This window comes from Meles meles, chromosome 2 (genome assembly GCF_922984935.1).
Source record: "Meles meles chromosome 2, mMelMel3.1 paternal haplotype, whole genome shotgun sequence".
In the NCBI taxonomy this organism is placed as follows: domain Eukaryota; kingdom Metazoa; phylum Chordata; class Mammalia; order Carnivora; family Mustelidae; genus Meles; species Meles meles.
In genome coordinates this window covers 92,574,363-92,586,117 of record NC_060067.1, presented here as the reverse complement: position 1 = coordinate 92,586,117, position 11,755 = coordinate 92,574,363, and positions in this window count along the sequence as shown.

Genomic DNA, 11,755 nt, shown 5'->3' with positions numbered 1-11,755 from the left:
CGTGAGGCCGTATTTAGTGAATGGGGTGGTGAAAGGAAAAAAGATTGTAGGAGAATCAGCTTGGTGAATGTCAGAGAAGGAGATAAGAGGCTTTTAGCAGTTTTAAGTATTGTGTCTGAAGGAAGACCATTGGTTTCAGAACTGAAATTTGGTTAAGAAGCCATGTGTGGAGTCACTGAAACAGGCACTAGACATATAGACACTAGACAACATATACTGTTGTCTATGTTGACTCCTCTTTCAATAACTACAAAAGGAAGGTAAAAAAAAAATAGAAATAACTTATTAAAGAATGAAGACAATTCAGAACACTTCATGTGCGGCATTTAATAGGGGCAGGAATATTCCAGATCTGAGACTCTAAGAATCTAGCACAGTGATTTCTAGAAAATCTCTAACCAAATCAGGATTAAGAATTACATACAGTTGGAGTAAGTTTCTAAACCTTCCCTTTTGTTTCTGTAGCCCAGGGTTCTTCAAATTAGGTATTATTGACATTTGGAGCCAGAAAATTTTCATTGGGAGTAGGGGTTGTCATGTGCTTTATAAGGTGTTCAGTGGCATCCCTCGTTTCTAAAACTAGATGCCCAAAGCAAACCATCCCCTCCCCAACATCATGACAATCAAAAACTGTCTTCAGACACTCTTAGATATCTGCTGGAGGCAAGTTACCCCTGAGGACCACTGCACTGTTCCAAGAGATCAACAAAGGCTCTCCTGATTTGTTGGCTTCCAATTTCAGTGCACTCTTGGCAAAATCTATATTCTCAGCTTCTTGTCCTTCTCTGTAATCTTGATATCTCCTAATCCTGGTTGGTTCAGCACTTCTGATGTCTTTTTTTTTTAATGATTTTATTTATTTATTCATGAGAGACAGAGAGAGATACACACACACACACACAGAGGCAGAGGGAAAAGCAGGCTCCCCACAGAGCAGGGAGCCTGATGTGGGACTTGATCCCAGAACCTGAGCCGAAGGCAGACGCTTAACCGACTGATTAACCCCGGCACCCCGATGTCTTTTTTTTTTTTAACTAATTAATTTATTTTGAGAGAGAGAGCAAGCATGTGCATGCACACACGTTGGGAGAGAGGCAGAAGCAGAGGGAGAGAATGTCCAGCAAACTCCACCATGGGGACTGAGCCTGATGTGGGGCTCTGTCTCAGGACCCTGAGATCATGACCTGAGCCGGAATCAAGAGTCAGACACTCAACTGACTGAGATGACCAGGCATCCCACTTTTGATGTGTTTAAATAGATATCTTAAAAAATGTGTTTGGCTTTTCTAGCAGTCTCTGTGGCCATTTTGTTCTGCTGAAGGATATCACCTAATATTCAGAAACACAGCTCCAAGGAATTATCTTTTAATGTTATGATTTTGTTGGTTAATATATTGTTTTTCCTTTATTCTAACCACTGATCAACAAGCTTTGGCTCACAGGCCAGATCTGCTCTGACCTGTTTTAGAAGTAAAGTTTTATTACAACACAGTCATACTGTCAGTTCCAGATTGTCTGTGGCTCATTTTGCACTAAGACTAAAGACTGGGGGTGGGGCGGGGCGCCTGAGTGGCTCAGTTAGTTAAGCGACTGCCTTCGGCTCAGGTCATAATCCTGGAGTCCTGGAATTGAGTCTCACATTGGGGGGTCCCTGCTCAGTGGGGAGTCTGCTTCTCCCCCTGACCCTCTCCCCTCTCATGCTCTCTCTCTCTCTAAGTAAATAAATAAAATCTTAAAAAAAAAAAAAAAAAAAAAGACTGCAGAGTGGTTGTCCCAGAGAGGTAAGACACTCATTTCACAGTTTGCCAAGCCCTGCTCTAGATCTTAGATACCATGAAGGTAGGAACCAAGAGTTTGTATCCCTAGTGTCTAATATATTATAGCTGAATGACTGCATATATAAATTTTCTTAAGTTTATCCAAAAATATACATTGAACTCAATCACTTTCTTTTTTTTTTTAAAGATTTTATTTATTTATTTAACAGACAGAGATCACAAGTAGGCAGAGAGGTAGGCAGAGAGAGAATGGAAGGGAAGCAGGCTCCCTGCTGAGCAGAGAGCCTGATGTGGGGCTCTCTATTCTAGTAACTATTCTAGTAACATACATATTTATATAATTCACTGTACATGTTTTCCTTGAAGTTGATCTGAAAACTATAATAATTTATATTTGATATATTTGATAATGTATTATTGAATAAGAATGCCGTCCATGTAGTTTCCCTCAAGAGCAGATAGCCTTTGAAACAGTTACATTTTTCTGTTCTTTCACAAACAATGAAGCAGAGGTAAGTAGCTCACAAACGGACTCATAAACCAAAGAAAGGAAACGATTTATAGGCTCAAAGTTGTTTTTTGTTTTTTTTTTTAAAGTTGTTTTTTTTTTTAAATTTTATTTATTTATTTGATAGAGAGAGACAGAGAGATCACAAGTAGGCAGAGAGGCAGGCAGAGAGAGAGGGGGAAGCAGGCTCCCTGCTGAGCAGAGAGCCTGATGCGGGGCTCAATCCCAGGACCCTGAGATCATGACCTGAGTCGAAGGCAGAGGCTTAACCCACTGAGCCACCCACCTGCCCCTAGCTCAAGGTTTTTGAGATTAGACCAAAATAATATTTGTGTTGTTGTATGAACAGTTGTGACCTGAATGCTTCTACTTTAAAATCTTATAATTCTTATTAAAGATTCGTTCTACTAATCTTCAATGATGAATATTGTTAGTCGGATGTTATCCTGAATTCATTTTGCATCTTGTGCAATATTAACATCTGTGTGTTTGTCATTCCATTAATTCTGTGACCAAAGCAAGTTTACCATACTATAAATCTTATCAGTCTTTGAACAAAAGTAGCTTAAAACTCTGAGACAGTGTTATCTTATGACTTTAGGTTGTACCTGGATAGTATCTATGATTTATTTACTCATCTTTTGAAGGCTATTGGTAACCCTTAATGATTTACATCCCAGGGTTTCCTTAGCCAAAACAATTTTGGTAAGAAACTAAAGGGTTTGTTTTTAAATGAATGGTGATACTAACTGGGAAACATGCCTCTGTTTCACAGGGCTTAAAACAAAGTATCTTGTATCATTCTGACATCTGGATTTCATTTATTGCTAAAGCAGGATAAGATGGATTTGGAAAGAATGAAGTGAAATCAGTTTTAATGATCATTATCTTAATTTTGGGCTGAAAATTTCCCTGCAAGTCAGGCTCTGTCATGTTTAACTTTGAATGTGCTCTTCATAGGAATAAAAGTTGCAGTGATCTAATCCATCCCTATTCTCCCTCTGACTTCAAAAAACTACTTAATGAAAATTTTTGGAGTAAAAGACATAATATTACTTGAAATTTCTGTGCAATGGCTCTGTTAGAGTTCACATATATATTTTTTTAATTGCCTGCACTTGTTAAAAAACTTAATCCTTCCAAAAGTACAATATGCTTACTCCAGATTTTACAGCTTTTCAAAATGATTATCTAAATTTGGGTGATTCTTGGAGGCGCCTGGGTGGTAGAGTGGGTTAAAGCCTCTGCCTTCAGCTCGGGTCATGATCCCAGGGTCCTGGGATCGAACCCCATATTGGGCTCTCTGCTAGGCAGGGAGCCTGCTTCCCCCCCTCTCTCTGCCTGCCTCTCTGCCTACTTGTGATCTCTGCCTGTCAAATAAATAAATAAAATCTTTAAAAAAATAAATAAATAAATTTGGGTGATTCTTGGATTTTCAAAATGCAATCATAAATGAGATACATAAGAAAAAATGTGTTTGAAGTATCTTATGTGTGCATTAAATTTTCCTATAATGGTAATATAACTTTTTAATTGTCAATCTATGCAAATGTTCATGCATATTTATGTGTGCCTTTAAAAAAACTTTTCTTACATTTTCTTGAAATTCTGCATGTACTTGGCAGATGATGTTCTCAAATACGATTTTAAAGTTTTGATTTTAAAACTACTTTTAAAAAGTTTTTTAAACCTTATATTGAAGGTATTAAGCTTAGGTTTTAAGTTCTTTAACACATTTAAAGATCTATTTATTTATTTTAGAGAGAGGGAGAGAGAGTGTGTGCAGGCACATGCAAATTGGGGGAGGAGCAGAGGGAGACAATCTCCAAAAGCAGACTCTCCATTGAGGGTGGAGCCCAACATGGGGTTTGATCTCATGATCCATGAGATCATGACCTGAGTTAAAATGGAGAGTCGGTCGCTTAACTGACTGAGCCACCCTGGTGTCCCTAAAAACTACTTTTGAATTAAAGATGGAAAGAAAGATTTTCAAAGACATTTAAAATTCTTGCAGAGAAAGAGTTTTTCATATATAATGATCTTATTCTCAATAATCCCAATCAACACTAGTATCAGCACTAGAAAGAAAGCAAAAGATAGTAATAGGAAGAATCGAACTAGAAATATAAAAAGGGAGCTGGAAGTTATATTTCAAATGACAAATTTCTTCTGGAAGTCAGAGCTCTTGGCCGCTGGCATAATGATCAAGTTGAAAAGAAGAAAAATGGAAGGAAGTGCTATTATTAGAGATATTTAAGGCCAGATCTGGCAAAGTGCTAATTCAGGAAAACCCCCAGAATGTGTTCTCAGGGCAATGGCCTAAGTGACTTCCATGTAACATTTTTCTGTGTACCACTGATGTGGGAAGAGGGCTCTGGAGTTTGGTTTGCTCTCACTGATTCCAGTGTGACCTAAAGTAATTTACTTGATCTGACTGCCAGGTTTCCCTCTCTCTAGGGAGTTTAGAGAATGATACTTACTAGATGGGCCCCTTAATGTTTGTATCCACTTCAGCATTTCAGAGAGAATTCTATCATGATGGACAAAATATAATTGATGAAGGATAGTTGGAAGAAAAGCAGAGAGGGACAAGGCGTCCCCACCCTAAGAGGAAACCACCCTTAAAGGATTTTACACCACCCTAGAAGGAGCCCTTCACACTATCCCATGTGGTATATAGATGACAAAAACCTGGTTGGATAACCAGGGGATAATCAGGGAGGGTTAATCAGATTGAAACAGGCTGTCAACAAGATCGTAAAGAACCCCTGGACTTAGAAGCTCTGGTGGCAACCCTCTTGGGTCCCTTTCCTCTTGGGGAAATTTGTACTATCACTTGGCTATTGCTCAATAAACTTTGCTTCATTTCCCACCACTCTTGGTTTGGTCTACCTCTTCATTCTTCCAAGCAGCATGATCAAGAACTGCAGGCACTACAGGAGAAGAAATCCTGTAACATTATTCTTTGTCACTCTACTTGTTAATTCACAAAAGTTGAAACCTGGAATTAAAGTCCAAACCAAGTTAAATATGTTAATTTGACTACATTTACAATGTTTCCATTATATTCATTGTGAGTCTATGCAATTTTATTCCGTGTGTATTTGGTGAAAAGTTACTATTGCCTTCAGAAAATTCAAAATCTTGGACCCATAGAACTTGATTCATTGACCATGTTGGAAGGCCAAGGGGTTCTCTTGCTTGCAGAGCAGAAGAAGAATCTCCCAAAGCCCTATCTGGTTTAGCAATTTCATTAAATCTGGATGTGATGCACAGTGGAAGAGCGTATAGTCAATCCATCAGATATGCTATCAGATATACAACCCATCGATATACTATTTGAGATGCTAGGGAATTAGGAGAACTGCAGTGGAATCCCAGTCATGGATGAAACCTGTTGCTTTCTCGGGGGCTCAGTTCACGGTTCTGCTGAAGGGTCTAGTAATATTTCTAATACTTCTACTACATGGTCTTCTGAGAAACCTGCAAGGTAGTGAATTGGGAAAGTGTCCTGAGTCCAAAATTAATAAATCACTACTAATTAAATAACAACCAAACCCCCCCCAAGTGCCTCCTACATTCCAGCACAGTGCTGAGCATCAATTAACCCCATCAATTCTTTACAATAGTTTTCCTTTTCCACACATGAGGAAACTGAGGCATAGGAGCCCCAGTAACCAGCTAGTGGGGTGGGGGTGGGGGGCAGAGCCAGGACACAAACCCAGGTCTGTCTAATTCCAAAGACGTGTGAAGAGTAACAAATTCCGGTCCGCTGGACATGTGCTCCTTGGACACGGTGGGGGGGCATTTTTACTTTCTCTTTGCTCAGTTATTGCTGGCTGCCTTGCAAGGGATTAGCAGTTTTCTAGGAAATTCCTCACTTTTGTGGGAAGCCTGTTGCACCGACCTGCAATGAAAAGGTATTTCCTTCCAAAAACTCTCCATTAATGCCTCTGTGTTCCTATCCAAGAAGATCCATCTTAGATAAGATAGCAAAGGGAGAAGTTAAAGGGAAGATTTATGAAGCAGTTGCTACATGCCAGGCACTTGTTTAAAAAATAGGTTTTAAAAATATTTCACTTATTGCTTAGAGCAACTTCGAAAGAGAGTATCGAGGTTCAGAAAAGACAATTGATGCACTCAAGGCCGGGCGGAAAATAGCAGCAAAGTGGGGGGTGGTTTGAATTCACATCAAACCCTTGACTCTTCCCATTACCTGTGCCGCCTCTGGAAAGGATAGACTTACAGTGTCTTGTTTGGCCAAAATATTTTTATGAGTTTATGATTTTTTTTTTAGGATTTTATTAATTTGACACAGAGAGAGAGTGCATAAGCAGGTAGAACAGCAGGCAGAGGGAGAGGGAGAAGCAGGCTTCCTGCTAAGCAGGGAGCCTGATGTGGGATTTGATCCCAGGACTCTGGGATCATGAGTTGGGCCGAAGGCAGACCTTTAACTGGAGCCACCCAGGTGCCCCTGATTTTATTATTTAAATCAACAGTGGTAACCACCATCATTTCATCACTTCAACTGCATGGACTAGGTCTCTATTCAAACATCACCTCCTCCCTACTAGAAGCTTTGCCATCGTCTGACAAAATATATAGCTGTCTTCATTGCCTGCCCCGCCCACCGGAATATGAGTCTCTAGGGGGCATAGGCCTTTGTCTGACTTGTTAATTTCTATGTCCCTCATGCCTAAAACAGTGACTGAAATAAATAATAAACACGGGTTACATGAATGAATAAATTAAGGCAGGTTTTTTTAAACTCAGGATGGAGAGCAAGCATGAGACATGGTAGTAGAGGATGATTTAGTCTGGAAAACATTACTCTGATACAAGAAAATGCAGCAATCTGAATCGTATTTTTGCTTAATAGGTTAAAAGTGATTCCTGACTTAAACTCCTATCCGTATCTAGAATTTGACTCCAATATAAACTTTCACTTTAGCAACCCCATCAGCATTATTTATTTTATTTGTTAGGTACTTTTAACAGTACTATTGCAACTTTTAGGCATTTTGATATTATAAATTTAAATGTATCTATTTTTTTAAAAGATTTTATTTACTTATTTGTTAGAGAGAGAAAGAGAGAGAGCGAGAGAGCGCACAGAAACAGACAAAGGCAGAGAGAGACACAGGCTCCCTGTGGAGCAAGGAGCCTGATGCTGGACTCAATCCCAGGACCCTGGGATCATGACCTGAGCCGAAGGCAGCAGCTTAACTGAATGAGCCACCCAGGCGTCCATAAATGTATCTATTTTAAATATTATTAACTTCCAGAAGTGTAAGGGCAAAACAGACATTTTAATTCATCTTATGAAGCTTTGAGGTAAAAGGGAAGGTGGAAAGACTGATGAGAAATCAAAAGGTCAAAAAAGGGACAACTAAGTTATGAAAATCTAGAAAGTGTTAACTTTATCTAGTAAAAAAAAAGCCCTAGACAAATTAGCCAGCTCCCACAAACATCTCAAAATTCAAGTAAATAATTGTTTTTATTAACTAACTGATACGCCTTTTTTCCCTACACTTCTTCCTTGAATGCTCTTTGATCTCTCTTCCTTATATGATAAAAATTTCATGATATCATTTTTTTCCATTAACATCTACCATAGTTAATCAATAGTAGTTTTTATCATTGATAATAGGGTTGCACACAACGTGGGACTTCTCGTACAAAAGTAATCAGTATAACGTGGCTATGCATTTGTGCCTATAAAGTAAGAATTCCAATAAATTTTATTCTTTATAATAGCCATTAAGAATGTATGGTGCATTTGTGATAGTATGTGCTGCATATTCTGGCATATTCCTGAAGGGAGGCGCCTTTGCATTTTTGACTAGGCATCAATAAGACACAAATTCTTCACGGGCGGTTTTTGTATTTAGCCATTAGGACAATAGTCCACAGACTGGTCTGTGGTGCCGCACATTTCAAACTATGCTGTCCTCTACTACACAAATACGCACAGCATCAGCACCTCAGAATGGGTTGATGCTATGATAGGACCTCTGGCCCTGCCCTTTAATGTTTTCACACGAGGCAAATGGACACAACACATGGGAAGCGTTTGCCTGGAAGCTCTTCATTCCTATGCTGGGCAGCTGGCAACAACGGTTCATGAATGCAGTTGTGAACCACAGGAGCATATTTCATGAAACCCAAGCTGAACAAATCCCCACCTCGTCCTCCCCTTGGCTGGATTCCAGAAAGCCTCGTGGGTACTCCACCATCACTCGCAGGGGAAGCTGGATGAAAAAGACAACAATCTTAACCAAATTCGGTTGAAGTATTTTACTTCGGCAGATTTTACAACAGCGGCGTATGCACATGTAAACACACTGTTGGTGTTCCTTCCAGAGCCTTGGAGGGGATCCCAGGAGGGAGGGTCCTGAGCTTTAGCTTCACTAACTTCCTATTAGATTCTCCAGGAAGGGGTACACATCTACTACACTTCAGCAACACTGACCTTCATGTCTTTTCTGTATTGACAAAGCATATTTTTGCTGTTCTTCCTGCCTTTCAAATCAAATCATTATAATTTGTGTCTCACCTCAGGGAAGTTTTTCCGATCTCCTGTGTGTATCAGTCCCATTACTCTCTGCTGGATCATCCTGTTCCTCTCTCTTTTTAGCCCCCATTTCCCTCGATTTTGTGTACATACTTTTGTCTGCCTTCTCTGGTAAATTGCGGGCTCCACAAGAGCAGGAATGCTGCCTAGGACAGTCACAAAAAATATTTTTTTAAAAAAGATTTTATTTGTTTGAGAGAGAGAACAAGTGCACACAAGTAGGGGGGAGGGGCAGAGGGAGAGAGAGCAGACTCCCTGCTGAGAAGGGAACCCGATGTGGGGCTCAATCCCAGGACCCCGGCATCATGACCTGAGCCGAAGGCAGATGCTTGACTGACTGAGCCACCTAAACCCCCCAAAAATCATTCGAATCAATGAATGAATGAACTATAAGCTTAAATGTAAATATCTTTTTAATTAGCTCAAGAATATTATTTTATAATTTTAATAAGTTTACTCCAACTCAAGTCCCCCATCTTGCTGGATCTGTATTGGTGGGACAGCCTGTCTCAGGTATCCTTAGAGCTACTTCCTGTGCAGGGCTTGCAAATTTGCTGGGAGTCAGCAGAGCAGCAGGTCCTCAATCATTTGCCTTCGCTGGTCGCTGAACCTCCACCATCTTGGCCAGCAATCAGGTACCCAGCCCCAGCTTCTGTGATATGTATGTGACTGAAGAGTGTTGGCAAAGGTTGGGAGCCCTGCTTTTGGTGTCTGGCCTCCCTCCAAATACCCGGTAGCTGTTTCCATCTTACCATCATTTCTCTGGCAGCAGCATGGTGGTCGGCACTATTTGGGAGATCCCCAGATGGCCAGACACTCCTAGTTAGGTCTAAGTCCCTCCCTTGCTTTTCTCAAGGGCACTTTTCTTGCTTTTCTCTGCACTTGGAACACCTTGCAAAATCATTTCATGGAGTTTAGGCCTTACAAAACTGGGAATCACTATTACCACCTTTCATTCTTGCTCAGCAGAAGTCCCTGAGTTAAGGAAGTGAAAAGGGTCTACTTCCTTGGAAGAAGAAAAAGGCAGAAATCTGAAGAATGAACAAAATTATCAAAATTTCAAAAATTATCCTGTCACATACCTTTTATATATTTTTGTATATTGAAAAGGAAACTAACTGGTACTTTGGCTGTCTCTATGCTCTCTCTATTACAGGCTGAAATTTATCTCCCAAATTACATGTTGAAGTCTTACTCTGCAGTATCTCAGAATGTAACTGTATTTGGGGATAAGGTCTTTCAAGGGCATTAAGTTAAAATGAGGTCATCGGAGAGGGCCTTAATCCAGTATTACAGGTATCATTATAAAAAGAGGAAGTTGGAGAGACAGGTTCAGAGAGAAGATGATGTGAAGGCACTTGGAGAAGACAGCCATCTACAGGCCAAGGAAATAGGCTGACACCTTGACCTCAGGTTTCCAGCCTTCAGAATTGTGAGACAACAAGGGTCTCTTCTTTAAGCTACCCTGTCTATGGTGTGCTGGGAAGCCCAGCAAACTAATATGCTCCCTCATGCTGTGACACTGGGCAGGACAGCCCCTCTGGGCTTTGGGTAAAAGTAAGAGTCGCTGGCCTGCGTCTCCTTCACTCTGCAAGCCCGGATGATGGGATTTTAAACCACCACCAGCAACTGTGGTAGTTCTCCCCAAACTACATACAGCCTCGGAGCGAGAGAGAGCACGCAGATGAGCAGGGAAAATGTTAGGGAAACCTAACAGACGGTTGCAGGGTGTCTTCTTTCACGCTGCCCCTTCTCTCTTGCCCTGGAATGCGCCAGAACACATCACCACCTGCTCGGAGGGCATTTCACGCACGTGCATTCCAGGAAACAGCTCAAATACTCGAGTCACAACAGGCCCTCGCAGGGTCAGCAGATAATAAGTGAGTGATTCTCCAATAGTCAGAGAGTTGCCTCACTGTTTAACATGAGTTCACAAATGTTTATCCATCGTGCGGATTATCTATGTATTTTTTAACACTTAGGATAAAGTTCTCTTATCTGTAATTAATTCCAGCCAGCATGTTTTCTCCAAATGTTAAGAATGATCATTTGAAAAGATCTTGTCTTTGTCTGAGATATTAATTTCTTTCCATAGGCACAGTTTTATGTCTACTTGTTGTCAGTCCTTTTTTTGCAGAAGGAAAAATTAAAACAAAACAATATAAAATACATTGTCTTAAAGCTCTAAATTTTAACCCTGATTTGGGAAGGTATAACTTAGTGACAGTTCCAAATAATGATTGTAACCCATGGAAAAAGTGCTCTTGGGCATTTAAAAATATAGATGTTATCATTTAGATCTTTAATAATTCATTGGTATTATCTTACATTTTTCCTTAAAAATTATTTTTACTCCTTCTGATCTTTCAAGTAATACTATCTGAAATACAAAACATGCAATATTTAATAGTAAAAAAAAAGTAGCAAAATGATGTTTTCAGGAGACATCATGAATCATGTTTTCAGTTCATTTTTTGACATAACAGACAAATGCCTTCCAGCTTTTTGGAGAAAACAGATGCCTAAACCTATTTTTTCTAACAAGTTTACTTAACTCCATCTTCATTGTCCTAAAATGTATACACACACACACCCATCTATACTTTTATAAAATATGCTTTTTGAAACTGAAACTTTTAATGTGTGTGTGTCCTATGGGGACTTTAATCCATGTGGTTTCGTTTGGTGATTCATTCGAATTTAGCTCACATAAATATATTGGCTAATGTTGTAAGATGCCTGCTAGGTTTCTGTTTCTGGTTTTGCGTGTGTGTGTGTGTGTGTGTGTGTGTGTGTGTGTGTTTGTGTTTAGGGCTTTTTGGTAGAGATGCCTGGGTGGCTCAGTCAGTTAAGTGTCTGCCTTCAGCTCAGGTCAGGATCTCAGGGTCCTGGGAT